The following is a 15,604-nucleotide window of genomic DNA, read 5'->3' as shown; positions in this document are numbered from 1 at the left end:
TGAAGTGTTAACTTCAGATGCTGCCTCATCAAAGGCACAGAGCCCAGAGGGTGATCCTGTCATCTCACACAGCCACCTAAGTAACTTCTGCAACAAATGGCTTGCAGATGGTACAGATGGTATCTCTGAGACTCTGCAACTGGAAAACTGGACTGTCTCCCATCAGTGCTTCCTGGTTGTGATGGTGGTTCGCAGTGTAAACTGCACAACACCCCCAGGGGAAGAGGGCATGGAACTCTCCTTCTCCTGCAGCATCCCAATAACTGGTTTTGGTCACTACTCTCCTTTGTACTCCATCTCTTCTTCCACATTTTATCGCTGGCCTCATATTTCTCAAGACTCAGCTGCAGAGCAGCTAAGGGAGGGGCAGTGAGGGTGCTCTCCTGCAATATAACTGGGACTGGAACAAACCCCGAAGGCTAAGCAATGCCTAGACCCCGTCTTCAGATGCCTGAGTGAGAGCACTTGTTGCAAGGCAGGAGGTTAGGCCCATGACTTAGTCTCTTCCATATCCAATTTCTCAGTCCTCTGCAACAGAAATAAGAGTCCAGGTGCCTACCCACATAAACCAGAAACACAGCGCAGCTTTAAATAAGATCTAAGTGCCTGCCTTCCCAGAAATGGCACTTCTGAGCATATGTGGCCATCTAAAATGAAGCGCCCAGAGAACTCTCCTGCTAAGAGCAAGCCTAATGAATCTAGATATCTATAGGGCAACACCAAAGAGCAGGTGAATGGCTTGCTGCCTGGGTCTTAGCAACTCAGTCTCAACATAAGCATATTGAATCCTGTCAAATGTCACTGGAACTGAGAACAAAGTGCTGACATACCAGTGCTATACACAATCTGCTCCTCAGCAGAGCAGGGGATGGAACCTGCATGTTTTCACTCAGGAGACCAGGCCCACATGTGCTTTCCTTCTCTCTTCCTGCCGAAGGACCCCAAACACTGAATTCTTGTTGATTAATAAACACCAGATTGTTCTCAAAGGATGTTCTCTTTCACTGTAAAGCATCTGCTGGCTACATGGCTCTCAAAGGAGTATGAGCTTTTGTAAGAATTCAAGTCCCTTTGGTCTTTCTGCAAGGACACCCGTTGGGGACAGAGAAATGAGAGCCACATGTGGAGCTGTAACATCACAGGATTCCTTTCTGCAAAAGCAATGGATGTCTGTCTTCTAGGTGTAAGTGGAGCATTCTCTGAAGGTACGCCAAAATCAGGGGATATAAGAACACTTCCAAACCATTCCCTGTCTCTTTTCTGCATCAGGACGCAGGGGTGCAGATGGTGGGGCTCTGGTCCACTGGGCCATGTGTCACCATGCACTCACTACACACCACCTTCTGCATGAGGCAATCCATGATGGTCAGAAGTGTCACACGCCTTGTGGGCACAGCAATTACCCAACTTCCTTCACTTAACAAAGCCAATGAACTCATAAATAAAAGGAGAATCTATTATTTAAATGCATATAGAAGGAAGATACACACTGGTAGAAAATGGAAACGTGCAATCGCTTTTAGCTCATCTGTGTGTAAGAAGGAGCTGAAATGACATGACAGGCTGCTTGGTGTCCTCTTCATCATCAGGAATGCATAGAGAGAAGACTGCCAAAGATATTTTTTTTAGAACTCATCATCTTCTGACATGAACTATTTGTTTTTAAATAAGTGTCCCTAATGTGGTTATTTGTTCACTAATTCATGATTTAAATATAGGTATTAGATTATAATTGATAATAACACTGAAGGGAAAAACACTTTACAGATGGACAGCAAGTCAGGGAGAGAGTATATCCCACCGTAACACTTTTTATGCCTCCTCAGAGATGGAAGTATCTACACATCAGACCAAAAAAGGCCATGCTGGCAGTTTATCAATTGCCGGAGCAATATACCTCAACTGTCTGGATGCCATAGCCATCCTCCTCTTTATTATGACAAGGAAGATGTCCAGAGAGATACTAGACTCCAAAAAATGTGGACCCCCATGACCGAGACAAGCAATATCTGCTGGGACTTGAGTATGAACCTCATTTGGCTGCTCGCAGCCCGGCACCAGCTCTGGGCTGCATTACAGAGCAGCACAGTTCAGTTACTGTCTCAGACCTTTAAGAATTTCTCATGAAATAAAGCAAACAGCTGTAAATGATCAGTAAAGCAGGGGGAATGAACACATGCTTAGTAGGAACGCTGATCAGAAGGGAATGGGGATCTTACATCACACAACGTGCTGTGCTCCAAAGCAGTGATGATCTTCTCCTAAGCAGCATCCCAAGTGGAATTAAGGCCTCATGTTGCATTCCCAGCACTTTATACTGTTGGGTAAGGAGCAGCACCAAAGTGACAAAGGACAGCAGACTTATCTGTCACGCAGCTCACCTGCTCCCCATTTCATGGTGTATGTCTTTATTCATTCAAGTATCCTCTCCGACAATGTATCATCACAGGAAACCACAAAAGAGCTTTTCATAGCTTTTGCAAGCTGGCATACACATACCAACACATGAAGTATAAATCTGCACTAAAAAGCTCAAGGACAGACTGCTAATGCTCCCACTCCAACATTTCACTGTGCAGCTGAGGTGAAGACTTTTCCTGCCTTCCCCAATTCTGCCATGAGCTCCCCAGCTCTCAGGCTTATGCTGCCAGTACTGTAATGAGGTTGAATATGAAGTGACAGTGCTGTTTTATGGACATTTAACTGCCTGGCAAAAAACTAGGGAATTTAGTGAAGGATGAGACCCTCTCTGCCATTAAGAAAGATCTTCCCTTTTCACTCATTTCACATGAACCCTGCATTAGAGACTGTGAGAGGAGAGCTTTGTAGAGTCCACTATTCCCAGCAAAACCACCTTACCCTTTGCGAACACCGAGCCCCTAAGTGCTTGTTTAGCTGCAGAACAAGTCCAGCACTCCTTGATGATTGCTGCTGTTCTGCAGTAACAGAAAACAAGCGGTACAAGCAACCATATTGCAGCTTCCTGCTGCTGCACTCAGTCACAATTTATTCCCGTCCTACAAGCTGTTTTGGTTAAATGTGCTGAAGGTTTGGATCTGATATTTTTCCCCGTATCAGCAAGATCAAAGGCAGAGAGAGAGGGAGGGAGAGAAAGAGAGTGAGCGCATGAGCACAAGAGCGAGAAAAGCATCACTGCTGAACCAGGAACAAAAGAGATAAGTGCACCCATACTAGGACACAGTGTTGTAGTCACAGAAACCTCACTAATGACTAAAGCATCCATCTATCAGAGAGACGGACTGTGATTGCATTTTGCTTCTGGAGGGAAACAAACAGATTCTAAAGTACCCGTTATAACCTGCATACAGGGGATCCATCCCCTCCTGAACCAGAGCAGGCAGCAGGCTGGAGCTTGCTGCCACAGACATCAGAGAGAGCCCTGCATGGCACGCAAATCCGATCTGTGCATCAGCAGCATCATGGGCAGCCGCTTCAATTATGGCTAAAATTAAAGCAGGTGGTTTCAGATTTCAAGTTTTATCCCCTTTGCTCCCGTTGCTGTCATCTGCTTAATGAATAACAATTGCTTTCCTTTTGCACAACCTCAGCAGAGCTGCACTTCCCGGCATTTGTTTGCCAACCAAACAGCAGAGCTTTAAAGATGTAACTGTGCTTCTTTTTCTTCCCAGTAAACAAATGCCAGGCTTCTAGGGTCAGGAATGCTCAACAGAGAATTCAGCCTGGACCTCTCAAACCAGAGCAGGGCTTTACCAAATGGTGTTGCTAGGGACTACCAATGTGCAAGCAAGAAATCTGCCTCCTTACATTGTAATTTACACGCTAGGATGTATATGCAGCCTGAATATTTTGCTCTTGGTGGTGCTGACTAATTGCTGCATTCTCGGGTAGTATTTCCAACTAGTTGTCACAGGCTGGTTTGTCAGTACTCACTGCAACACTTTCTTCCCAGTTGCCGTGAGGTTAGGGACCCTGGGGAGAGAGGCGCTGGCTGGGTGGGTTGGACAGGAGCCGCAGCCCTGTGACAAGGACGGTGCAGAGCTGCCTGTCGAGAACAACAGTGGCTCCCAGAATTCTGCACAAATCATCCCCGTGCCTGCCTGTGGGATAACGTGGCATATTCCAGACAAGCGGAGGAGCTCCCTGGGAGGGCTGCTGCAGAAGCAGAGGAAGCTGCACCCCCTCCTGGGTGTTCTGCTCTGCAGAGCTCTACATTCCCTGCAAAATGGGAAACATGTCTCTCCGAGACACAGAGAGAACAGCAAGCATTGTCTCTCTGCTTGCCTATGTAAAGCAGCTTTCTGTGGAGGTTTTTGTTATTGCAGCAGTCAAGAAAGGGGCAGTGCTGCCCATCAAGGCGGAAGGGCATCCCAGATGCATCTTCTTCCACTTGGAGGGACAGCAGGTGTCATGTTGTATGGCTATCACAAAACCTCTGTGCTGTGCACAAGCTGCTGTTCCGAAGCAAGAATTCCAGGCTGCCAGGGTGGCTTTCAGACCAGACCCTGTTCCATTTTGTTCCAACAGAATTTTACACTGCAAAATAAAAAGGTATTATGCAAAAATACCTATCAGGTCCACATGTACCAACAAGAAAGCTTTACTTCAGTGTGCAGAGATGCTTTTGTGGGCATTGAAACCACAGGAACAAGTCCCTTTTATTTTGCAAAAGAGGGACTTAAAACTGCAGAGCAGTAATCACTGATTGTTTTGACATACTATAAATGCCTTTGATTGGCAAAAGCACACAGAAGCATTGCAGAGATCAGTATCTCCCACTGAAATCCCTGGAGTCGCTGCACAGCAGTTGAGCAAAGGCCTATAGTATTTTTGCTGGAAAGTGGTTCAAGTTGCTTATTATTGCCCAACACATGCAAGCAGCTTGATCTCTTGCAGTTAGCTTATTAGCAAAACTCTAGATGGATAAAAGCAATTCTCTTCAAAATCCATTATTTAAATAGGATATTTTGCTTTGCTACAATGTTTTTATTCAAACAGATTCAATATGCTTTTTAATAGCTGATGCTACTGGGAGTTAGCAGTGAGGCAGTATCTTTTCTAAACCATTATTTAAAATAATGTTCTGTAAAATGTAAAATATTAATTTATTTTTTTTTCCCAGAGGACCCTAAAATGTCAAAAAAAAAAAAAAAATACCCAACCTCCTTCAAGTTAAAAACTGTGACTCAAATTCCTTCGTGCTTAGACTGAACAGAATCCAACTATAGCTGATTGCAGACTGCAGAATTTTCCTCTCATTTATCAGGACGGTATGAGATCTGAAGCAGAGCACAACTCCTTCCCCAGTGTACATGGAATGCTGGCTTATGCACTTTTTCACCTATTAAAGAAGATAACCCTGTGAAGGGGGAGACCAGAATCAGAATCCAACTTAATAAGGTGGAATTGCATAGCTACAAAAGTAAAAATTAAAAAAAGTCTCTGGGAATGGAAGAGTGCCACCAGCAAAAACAAAAAGCAAAACAAGATTAAAACCAGCAGAGCATACTTTGGAGCACTGCTGAAAATGGCTGAAGGGTATCATGCAGACAGCCAGAAATGACAATATAAAGACATCAATCGCCCTTTTTTTGTGTGCATGCTCAGGACCTCAACAAGATAGAAGACAATGAAGGGTTAGTTGGAGTCCAAACAATGCTGGCAGGCAGTGGCTCACTAGGAAAGATCAGCAGTCTTGCAGCTGAGTTCAGCCTCTTTACATCCCTAATTAGCCGCATATTTTTAAGACAGAAAGTTGAAATACACTTTCTGCAGAGCTGCTTTAATCTTCAGTATGAAAATGGGGCCAAAGCTTAGTTCTGCGTGACTGGTATCTATACACATGACTTTGTAGATAACAGATCTATTCATGTGATTCAAGTCCTCCGTGAGCTTTCGTGGCTGGTGGACAGGCGGCTGTCATAGGAGGAGATTCGGGGATGCAACCTAGTCCTATCTCTGCCACTGCCCTCTGGGATGACCTTGACCACATCACTGTGTCTCCTTCAGTCTCACTTTTTCAAGTGGGGACTGTGGTACTGTTCTTATAAAGCACTTAAGGTCCACTGCTAAAATGCCAGGTATTACTAACAGCAAGTACTCCCAGTTCTGTAAGAGAAGGATTTCAGGTTACCAAACTGTAATCCTCCCATCAGCACACCCCAAAGTTAGACTGCTGCAAAAATGTTCCATTTGTCCTAATGAAGTGTTTCCCTGCCACTGTGAGTGAAGCAATAGAGCTACCACTAGATTTTTTTTTTCCCCAGTTTGTTCCCTAAGGAGAAGAAAGGATGTGATCACACTATTTTCAGTCTGACTCTTACCTGCAATAACTCAGGGACACATCAGACAATTTTGCCAAACCAGACAAAAGGAGAAAGGCCAAAGAGATATTAAATTTCCCCCTGTTTTGTGATACACAGGCAGGCTGTCGATCAGAAGATGGACAGGCAAGTAGTCCATATGCTGAGAGACAGCTTGCAATGCAGGCTCAACCAAAACATCAGACAACAGGGAATCCACATAAAGACAAGGCAGAGAAAAATAAACGTCTTGAGTTTCATGGCTCACAAAATCACTTTTTATTTGTAGATGGGTGGGGAGAGGTTGTTCATTTTCAACAAATGCTGCCAGCTCTGAGACATTTGTGTTTACTTTTCTTCCCTTTAAGCACAGTGAAGCTTGATCCTTTGTCTGAATTATTCTTCAGATATCAAAATACTGTTTGCAATCCACCTGAGCAAACCACAGTGAGCCCACTAACACCAAATGAAAGCAGTTTCTGTAGACAAAATCTGGTTACTTTACTTTATGGTCTTACTACAAATATTTTTTGTCTCGAAAAATAAGCATGCAACAAATGCATGCCCAAAATGTGTCTGGAAGACACACAGTAAATAATAGCTGATTAACCAGTCAAGACATCAACAAAGGAGAAATTTTAGGGACTGTACGTTCACAAACATCATTATTTCTCTCCTGCCACTTTCTACTCATAAGCCAAAGGGACATGAAAAGTCGAATCACCTTCCTTCCCAAAGTGCCCAGACAAGCCCTGCCACCTTCCGTATGTCATCTGCTAGGAAGAGTGGAAGAATGATATAAGAATTCATTAAACTGAGGAATATTTTTTGACCTTCCTATATTTACAGTGGAATTTCACTATTTCATTGATTCTGTTTGTTTTTAAGGAAAGATGTTATATTCAATAGATTGGATATTTTGGCCAGTCAACTTGGTCAAAACCTTTTCAATCAGAAGCAGCCTGCCTGGAGTGTTGACACTTGGTCAAATACACACAACCAAGTTTTATATTCCAGGCTCATCTGTTCCACATATCCAACACTTCATAGCCTACTGCCTGAGCTATTATTAAGAGATGTGTTGCTAGTCCTTATACTCATATTGGCACACATAAAGCCAAAAGGTAAGCAAATTTCCAGAAGATTGCAGTCTCCTAGATGTGCCTGGTTTAATTTACTATTTATTTTCCAACGTAATTTATTTCCACAAAAGGCCAGTTATAAAATTGGATTGGCACAATATTTCCAGGCTGAAGAATACCAAGCATCCCGGTGCGATATTTAGCTCAGCTTCCCACAAAGTACACAAACCCCTGTTGACACTACAGCCTGCAGCTGAAATTGTCTTGAGTAAGGAAATTTGATCAATGGGGACTGCAGGTCCCAGGATATGAGCCTCCAGTTTGAGTCAGGGTGGACACAAACATACTAAATAGAAAGAAGGAAACAACCTGCTTCACCTGCTGCAGCCCACAGGCTCCTCCTAGGAAGGATTCAAGCTTGACACTGAAGGCTGCAACTATTCTCTGGACCTTTGCTTACAGAAAACCTTCCTGCTTGTCTCCTCTGTGACGTGTTTTGTTACCATCAGTTGCAGCTAAGGAGTATAATATCAGGGGACTGAAACACTCCTTGTCACTGCACAAGTGCCTGCATAAAAAAATAACTGTAATACAGGAAAAGAACACAAAATCTTTGTCCCTTAAAAGTACAGAATGTTTTTAGTGTCCTCCAGTCCCCTGAGGTTTGGGTGCAGCAGCAGAGATGAGACTACACGAATGTCCTGCCTGGTCCTCCAGACAGAATGGAAGCACAGACAAGCATGTATTTGCCTTCATTATGTTGCTCTCTGTGGACCCACAGGCCACAAAGATGCATGGTCTTAAATTCTTAAGTGTATGTGTTCACATCAGAATACCTATTTGCAGGATGTAAGCAACTACTTCAAAACATAAACTTCTGTTTCACAGCACCTAAACTAATTTACCTATTGCCTAGCTACCTTTTGCAGGCACAGGCATCCTGCTGAGCTGAGTACACAGCCACATGAACAGGTATGCTCTGCGTGCACTGAGTGTGGTGGAGCTCCCTGAACACACTACATCCTGGTGCTGAGGTCTGCAGAAGCACAGGCACACCCAGCATCAAACCATGGCACTTGGGGTGTTCTCATGAAGATGGGACTCTTCGGAAGGGAAAAGGCCTCAGTGCATATTTTGAGGCTACAGGACAAGTGGAATTGCCAAGCATCTCTGATGCACTGGCCAATTACTTTGTTGTGATGCAAATAACATGTACAACAACAACATGTACACAATCGGGGGATGAGAAGCAATGGATTTTCACTGCAAAGCCAATGAAACAGAGTGATTTGCAATAAATTTTCAAAGGCAGGTTTTCCTGTTAACTCTGCTGACAAGCTGTGAACTCGTAACTGCAGAAGAGTTGAGCATCTGTAGAAAGCCCAGGCCTGCTGCAAACCTAACAACTCTCTGTAAATAATTGTTTCCATTACTCCTGCAGCCTTAGCCACCATCTATGGTAGAAAACAACCAATTAAACCAGCAGACTATTTTGCTAAGGTGGAACATTGCCTGGGTTGTATGTGTCACTAAAACCATGGAATGAAAATTGATACACGGAGTCACAGTGGTCTCTGTGCAGCACTTGGACCCAACTTTGGCATTTTCAACTGGGTTTGCTTTCAATCCGTGCTTAGATTTCCAGGAGCTGTCATTACGGTGTCAAATACCTTTTCTGCAAAGTCCCTCAGTCTAGGTTAAACTCTTAGGAATTTTAATCCGTCTGCCTAAAGAGACTCAGGAACGAGTTTTTCCAAGCCAAGTCATACTTCTCCCCACCTGCCTGTTTTTCTGCTTCCAAAACCTCAGAAGGAGAGTTTTCATTTAGTTTTGACCAAAAATATAATGTTGCTGAAATTTACGCAGATAGTCCCTGAAAGATTAACAACCTTATTTACCAAAATGGACATTTTCCTCAAAAGCAATAAAAAATCCCTCAAGCAGCAGCTTACAGGAATTAAACTCTTCATATAAAAATACACAAAGCACTCCATTAAATATATGCAGACCAATGAACTTCAATCTTAATTACTAAACTATGCTAGAAAAGAAACAATAAAACCATGAAAGACAAAAAGATGTATTTTTAGGGATGTAAGTGGCATTAACATCAGAGACAAGATGAATGCATTAGTATGGCAGTGACCAGGCTTGTGAGGGTGGCATGTCCAATATTCTAAAAATACATGTATTTTACATTGCAAACACTAAATATGAGTTTTAAGCATGTGAGTGCTCTCATTTAATTTACAGAGATAAATCATAGGTTTGAAGTTGCCTGCATGTTTACATACTTGTAGGATTAAGAGTTACTCTGCAGCATCCTCTCCTTCTACCCAGTAAATTAACTTAAATACATGTATGAGGTATATATATTTTGTGCTACTTTCACATAACCTCCCAGAATACGGTGTCTGCATGAACACGAATTATCTACAAAACCTAGTGACTCACCTGCACTTATGTTACGGAAGTCACAAAGTTTACTCAGAGTCTGCTGTTCCCCAGAAGTCTGATTTTCTCTAACTTTCCCTTTCTAAACAAGACTCAGGGCTTCTGGCCACCTCGCCCTCTCATTTCTATTCTGGACTTGGAAGGGTAGTCAGAAGATTAATTTTAAAGGAAGGATGATTCTAAAAGGATACAGGCTGTCAAGGGACAAATTAAACGTGTGCAACTGTAATGGCTGTTTTCCCGCATACATTAATATTAGATTTTTAAACCACTCTTTACCTCTTAATCAGGAACAGCATCCATACTAGAGCATGGCAGCTCAGCACTCTCCCTTGGCAGCTCAGTGAAAAAACACGTTTTAAATCAGGTTACCATTTTGTTTTAGAAAGCAGCTGTACAGAAGCAGCGTGTTATTCTGACTCATAATATGCAAATAACTGGGAAAAGGCAATTACACATAAAATAGAACCTGGTTAATGAGACACATATCTGGAACTAGGGTGTACATTAGGGAGCACTGCACATACAAATTTATCCTCAGATGCAGATACAGTGTTTACATATACCCCATACAAATCAACAAGATCCAACCCAAAGCGTTTCAGACAGTATTCAAAATTCTAAATGTCACTTGCCTTTACTTGTTAACGCAGTAGTGATGACACCTGATGTGTCCAAACCATGCTCCACAAGCAATGAGTTTTAGCTCACAGTGCTTTTAATTGTCAAGATCCCCAATTCAGTCTCACATGCAGCATTCATGACAGCATCCTTTTCAATAAATCTGCCCTGGAGACAACCCTGACACCCCTGTTATTATACCAGGTCAATGGTATTGCTGACATTTGACAACCAAGTAAACTAACACCTTCCTCTACAGCAAACGTTTCAGAAAAACTATAACCTTCTCATTAAAAAACTGTTTCCCCTACTCCCACATCTGCTAAAGAAGCTGGCATTTCTTAACATATTGCCATTAAAATCTTTATTATTATGGGCTTCTAGCAACTTAACAGCTAGAGACTTGATCCTGCAAGCACAGCTGGGCATACAGTTTGGCAGCATAAACAAAGCCATTGCCTTTGTAGGATCAGATCCCATTCAGCATAATACCACGGCAATTGTATACGCAGGTGAATCCATTCATTTGTAAGGCAGAAGATGGCATAAAACATCTTCCAAAAGATAAGGAGAAAACAGTCACAGCATTTTAATGCTGAAGAGCCCTGTCTGACAAATGTGTCTGCTCTAATCTGTTTTCATCTTTAACAAGGAATTCCTGTCATTTTACCAGAAGTACCAACTCTGAAAACCTGCTCAGAAAACTGACCCACTCCCTTAACAACAATGAAAAGCTCCAAAGCAGAGTCCTTCAAGTAAATGCAAAGAAAACAAAGTACTAACAGATAGAACAAGCTTATTACCGGTGATCTCTGCAGAGAATACAGTTCTAACCACAAGGCTTCATAATTTTATGCTACCTTCTTCTAAAGCTGTGACAGAAATACTGACTGTGACAAAGAAAAGAAAGTTTGTGCACAAGGAAGATTCTGAAAAGGAACTGCTCATAAAGAGCGGCAAAAGAGGTACCTGAAAATGTGAACATATGCAAGTCACCTGATCCAGACACCATATGAAAAGAATTATCTGTTGAGTTTGCTGTACTCCTAATATCTTCCAAAAGCCCTGGTATTTGGAGAGGCACTGCAGTAAGGAATGTCATCTTTTCTTTTTTCCTTTCTGAGATGAACGTCTGCCTTCTCCCTTAGGCTGTGGTCCTACTTTATGTTTCTACAGGCACGGCAGCACACATGTAAGCAGTTTTGTTGAAATCAAGAAACCTCTATGCAGTTGAACTCATTTGCTGCCTTTGGGATATGGTCCTTTGAGAGCAAATTAATGGGATAGGTATCATCTTCCTGCCGCTATTCCGTAACAACCAGGACAGCGAGCCTCCAGCCCTGCACTGGATTTACTCAGGGTTACTCCTAGAACACATGAAATGCCCAAGCTTGTGCCTGCTGGAGGATAATGAAATGCAGTTGTAATAGCACACTGCTAAGAACACAGGAACCTCAATTCTGCAAACACTTCCACATGTGATTAATCCTGAATGAACGCTGCCTAATTGGATTCCAGATAATAGTGTCTGAAGAAATCCTTACAGAAGTACAAATTTACATTGGCTGAGATGGAAACAGTGACATCTGGGCTGAACACCAACTAGCAACCAATTAGTTGGAGAAAAAGATTAAAAATAATAACACTACAGTAGGGTACAGTGCCTGGCATGAGGTGCCTTCCTCAGGTGTGTTCCTTGCCAGGCTCTGCCTCACTTAACACCTTCTTCCATGTTCTGGAAGAGGCATCTGGGACAGCAAGCTGGAAATCTTTGCAAATATTAAGACAAAGACAGTCTCTTATGTTCATATGTATGTACCTATAAACACGCAGTCACTTCACTACACCCAGTGATGGTAAAACCCATATGACAACTGACTCACAGAGTCCTGGGCCTGGGAGAAATATCAGCTGCAAGTAAACTGAAATCTAGCTTGCAAAAGGAAAAAGCTAACACATCTGGGAAAAAGGATTTGCAATGTAAGAGAGAGAAAGCTGGAAGCAGCAGTACTACAGGAAGCCAATAGTGGACCACAAGTTACATTTGAACAAGCAATGTGCTGCAAAGGTCAAGGCAATATGCAGAAATCCCCATATGCAAACACACATCGTGCCAGAGAGCTGGCAGACAACACTCACGTGGTGCAGCCGCACCCAGGAAAATGATTTTGACCCTCTGCAGGACACCACTGTGGAGGCTGGTAACAGCTTGAAGGAAGCTAAAGCAAAATACAGATACTGATGCTAATGCACATACCAAAAGGCAATGAATGGGGCTGGAGGAACTGATTTACATACAGGGAGGGAATGATTTACATACAGTGATGAATAATAAATTATGTCCCAAGGAAGGAAGGAAGACCACGGATGGATGGCCTCAATCCTGCTATGGGGTACAAATCACACCCCTGCATGCCTGAGGGCTCTGAAGCCCCCTCAGCCACCGTGCTTGGGTGGTCTCAGCACAAGCAGTAGGAAAGAGAAAGGCAACAGCTGAGAGCAGGAAGGACAGAAATATCCTTTGAAGGCACAGTGCTCTGCTTTCTGGCACAATCCTCAGGTGCTTTGTCAGGATGGCCAACCCACAGCACATGCTAGTCTATAAACACCTCTCCATCAGTGCCTTTCTCCCCGCCCCACAGCTGCTACAATGGGAATATACTGAGATGTGCAATAGAAAAGGTAAGTCATAAGCACCCTACATGTAAAGTTTTCCCAAAGGGTATGAAGAGGAGGAGCTGGAGGAACTGCCTCCTAGTTACTAAAGAATAGGCTAGGGACTAGGGTAACAGCCAGGAATGGAGACCTGGATTCTTGTTTTCTTCATGCGGAGAAGATTCCAGCTGAGGAAGATACCCTGTCCTTCAGGAATTAAAAGAAGGGGTTTGCAGCATCCCTTTCATGGAGGCCACTGTAAAATAAAAGATTTGTGGAGCCAAATTAAAACTAGCAAAAGAGAGCTGCTTGTATCCAATGACTTTCTACACAAACCTCAAACTTATCAAGGGAAGGACAGCAACTCTAGATTTGTTCTTACCAACTACAGCATTTGTTCCTCTATGTATACTCTCCTGCTTCTCCCACCTGGATTGCACCTCCAGGCTGATGCTACACATCTCTGTAAGGTCGCTCCCCATGTTATTATCAAGTTTCAATATGTACTCATATCTGGTACACTTAGTAATCCAGTCTGATATGGGACTGATTCCCAGAAATGGTTTGCATTATTGTGTAATTGCGACTCCAGCTCTCCCATACCTGGTTTCTTCTACTCTTTGCGTGAGCACGGTTTTAGTTTCTGGGATAAGTGGCTTCACGGGTAGGTAATTTCCAAGCCAAAGGAGTACAAAGTTACTGACATTAAAGGCTGACACACTGTTTCCTACAGTGACACTACAGTGATACCTGTAAGGTCCCTACAGCCTGGAATTTTTTCCCTGCTCCCTGCCTCTACTCTGCTGTATGTAGGAGGCTTTGTTAGCTGATGGTCTTAAAGAAATTCTTTGGTGTATGATATTCCTTGCCCTGTTTTTCCTCTTTTGTTACATGATGTCTCCTATTCAAGCAGCCAAGCCATAGCTGGCAAACAGCCTCCCTCTAGGTTTTTTACACGTTGCTGCAAGGCAAAATAAATAGTTGTTTCCAGTTTGCATTGTCGGGGCTACAGATGTATGCTAATTATCCTTTCAGTCTGCTAATGGAAAACTGAAAGACATTTAAGTGTACTTTTCTAAAGCAGAGACCAAGGCCTATGGACACCTGCCCCTTCTAATGCTGGGCTTTGTGCTACTCAGAGCACAGCACTGTGTCATCTCCCTTTATGTTTACTCTAAAGGCATTTTCAGATTTCCACAGGGCTTTACAAAAGGCCAGGAGACAGATTAAATCCTTCCGAAATTCAAGAACATTATGTGTCTTTTTGGAGCAGCAATGATGCCAAGGATAATATTGGGGTTGACCTGAGACCATTTGAAGGATGGAGAGCTTCAGAAGAGGGTGGCAGGAACTACACATTAACATGGGAAGTTCATCGTTTTGGTAAGATGCTGTAGCATTTACTCAAATTTCTTACCTTCCTTTTGTTTCCTAGAAAAATAAAATAAAATTAAATTCATAAACAAACAAAAAACCCCAACTCCAAAGCCAAGCCTCATAAACCCTTCAGGTAAAAGTTGGTATTAGCAAGACTGTCATGTCTAATCGTCTCAGTAGAAGAAAGGAAGCTGTAAATGAATCTGCAGTTTATTTCCAGTTTCAGTATCAGGTTTAGAACTGGCTGTTACACAAATGAATGAAACAATCTCAGATGTGCAAGGCCAGCAGTGTGGAGACCTTCCCAAAGGCAGGAAGCAAGGTTCTGTTTCCTTCTTTAAGTTTTAGAGGCCTTACCTCATGACACTTGCTTGTTTGCCAAATATTTCTTGGAATGTTTCAAATAACTGTTCATTCTAGGCCTGCTGTGCCTCAGCCAAATTACTGGGCCTTTCTCTGTTGATGCTGCCTCTGCTGGAGTCCAGAGTCAAGTAATGTGCTACCATGGCAATGTGCTACGCCCATGTTTTAAGCATCTATCTTCCCTATGGGAGACTGTATACCTATGCACAGAATAGGTGTGTGTATACGCACACATATCCATGGTATGTCAAGATGAGAGATACAAATGATGCAGGAGAAGACCTGAGAAGTACCAAGGTACTTGAAGCTACAGAGAAGTACTGATGTTCAGCTAATTCCTAACACCTTTAAGAAGCTGGCTCCACAACCTCTTCCTGCCTGCTCCACACGGACTACTTTCCAGTGTTTGTTGCTATATTTATCACCCAAATTACAGTATTACTCAGAGGCCTCAGGCAGACTCATTCTCCCTTACATCTCTCAAGCATACACTGGAAAGGTCCTTACTGCTTACGCAACACCATTGCAAAAAGTTGAAAAGTCCAAGCTCTCTTCAGTGTCATCACTTTTCCTGTATTATCAGGAAATCCTTTCATCTATCCTCAAATGACAATCATATATACTTACTGTCAGCAATCACTTGCTTACAAGATTTTTATTACCCTAAATGCAGGAAGAGCCATTTATGCATTATTATGATGGGGAAATCAGGAAATGAAGAGTTAAGACTGAAAACTCAGCCTTCGTTTTGCTGTCTACGCTTACAAAAAA

The 15,604-nt window shown here is 42.8% G+C and overlaps 1 protein-coding gene across 2 annotated transcripts in view; it reads right to left on the bottom strand.

Annotated features, from left to right (window-relative positions):
• The window catches only part of HDGFL3 (HDGF like 3), a 38,594-nt gene that overhangs the window by 15,729 nt on the left and 7,261 nt on the right, over positions 1-15,604 (bottom strand). The gene's annotated exons all lie outside the window — the stretch shown is intronic.

Source organism: Lathamus discolor, chromosome 8 (genome assembly GCF_037157495.1).
Source record: "Lathamus discolor isolate bLatDis1 chromosome 8, bLatDis1.hap1, whole genome shotgun sequence".
Taxonomy (NCBI): Eukaryota; Metazoa; Chordata; class Aves; order Psittaciformes; family Psittacidae; genus Lathamus; species Lathamus discolor.
This window is presented reverse-complemented; position numbering and strand designations above follow the sequence as displayed.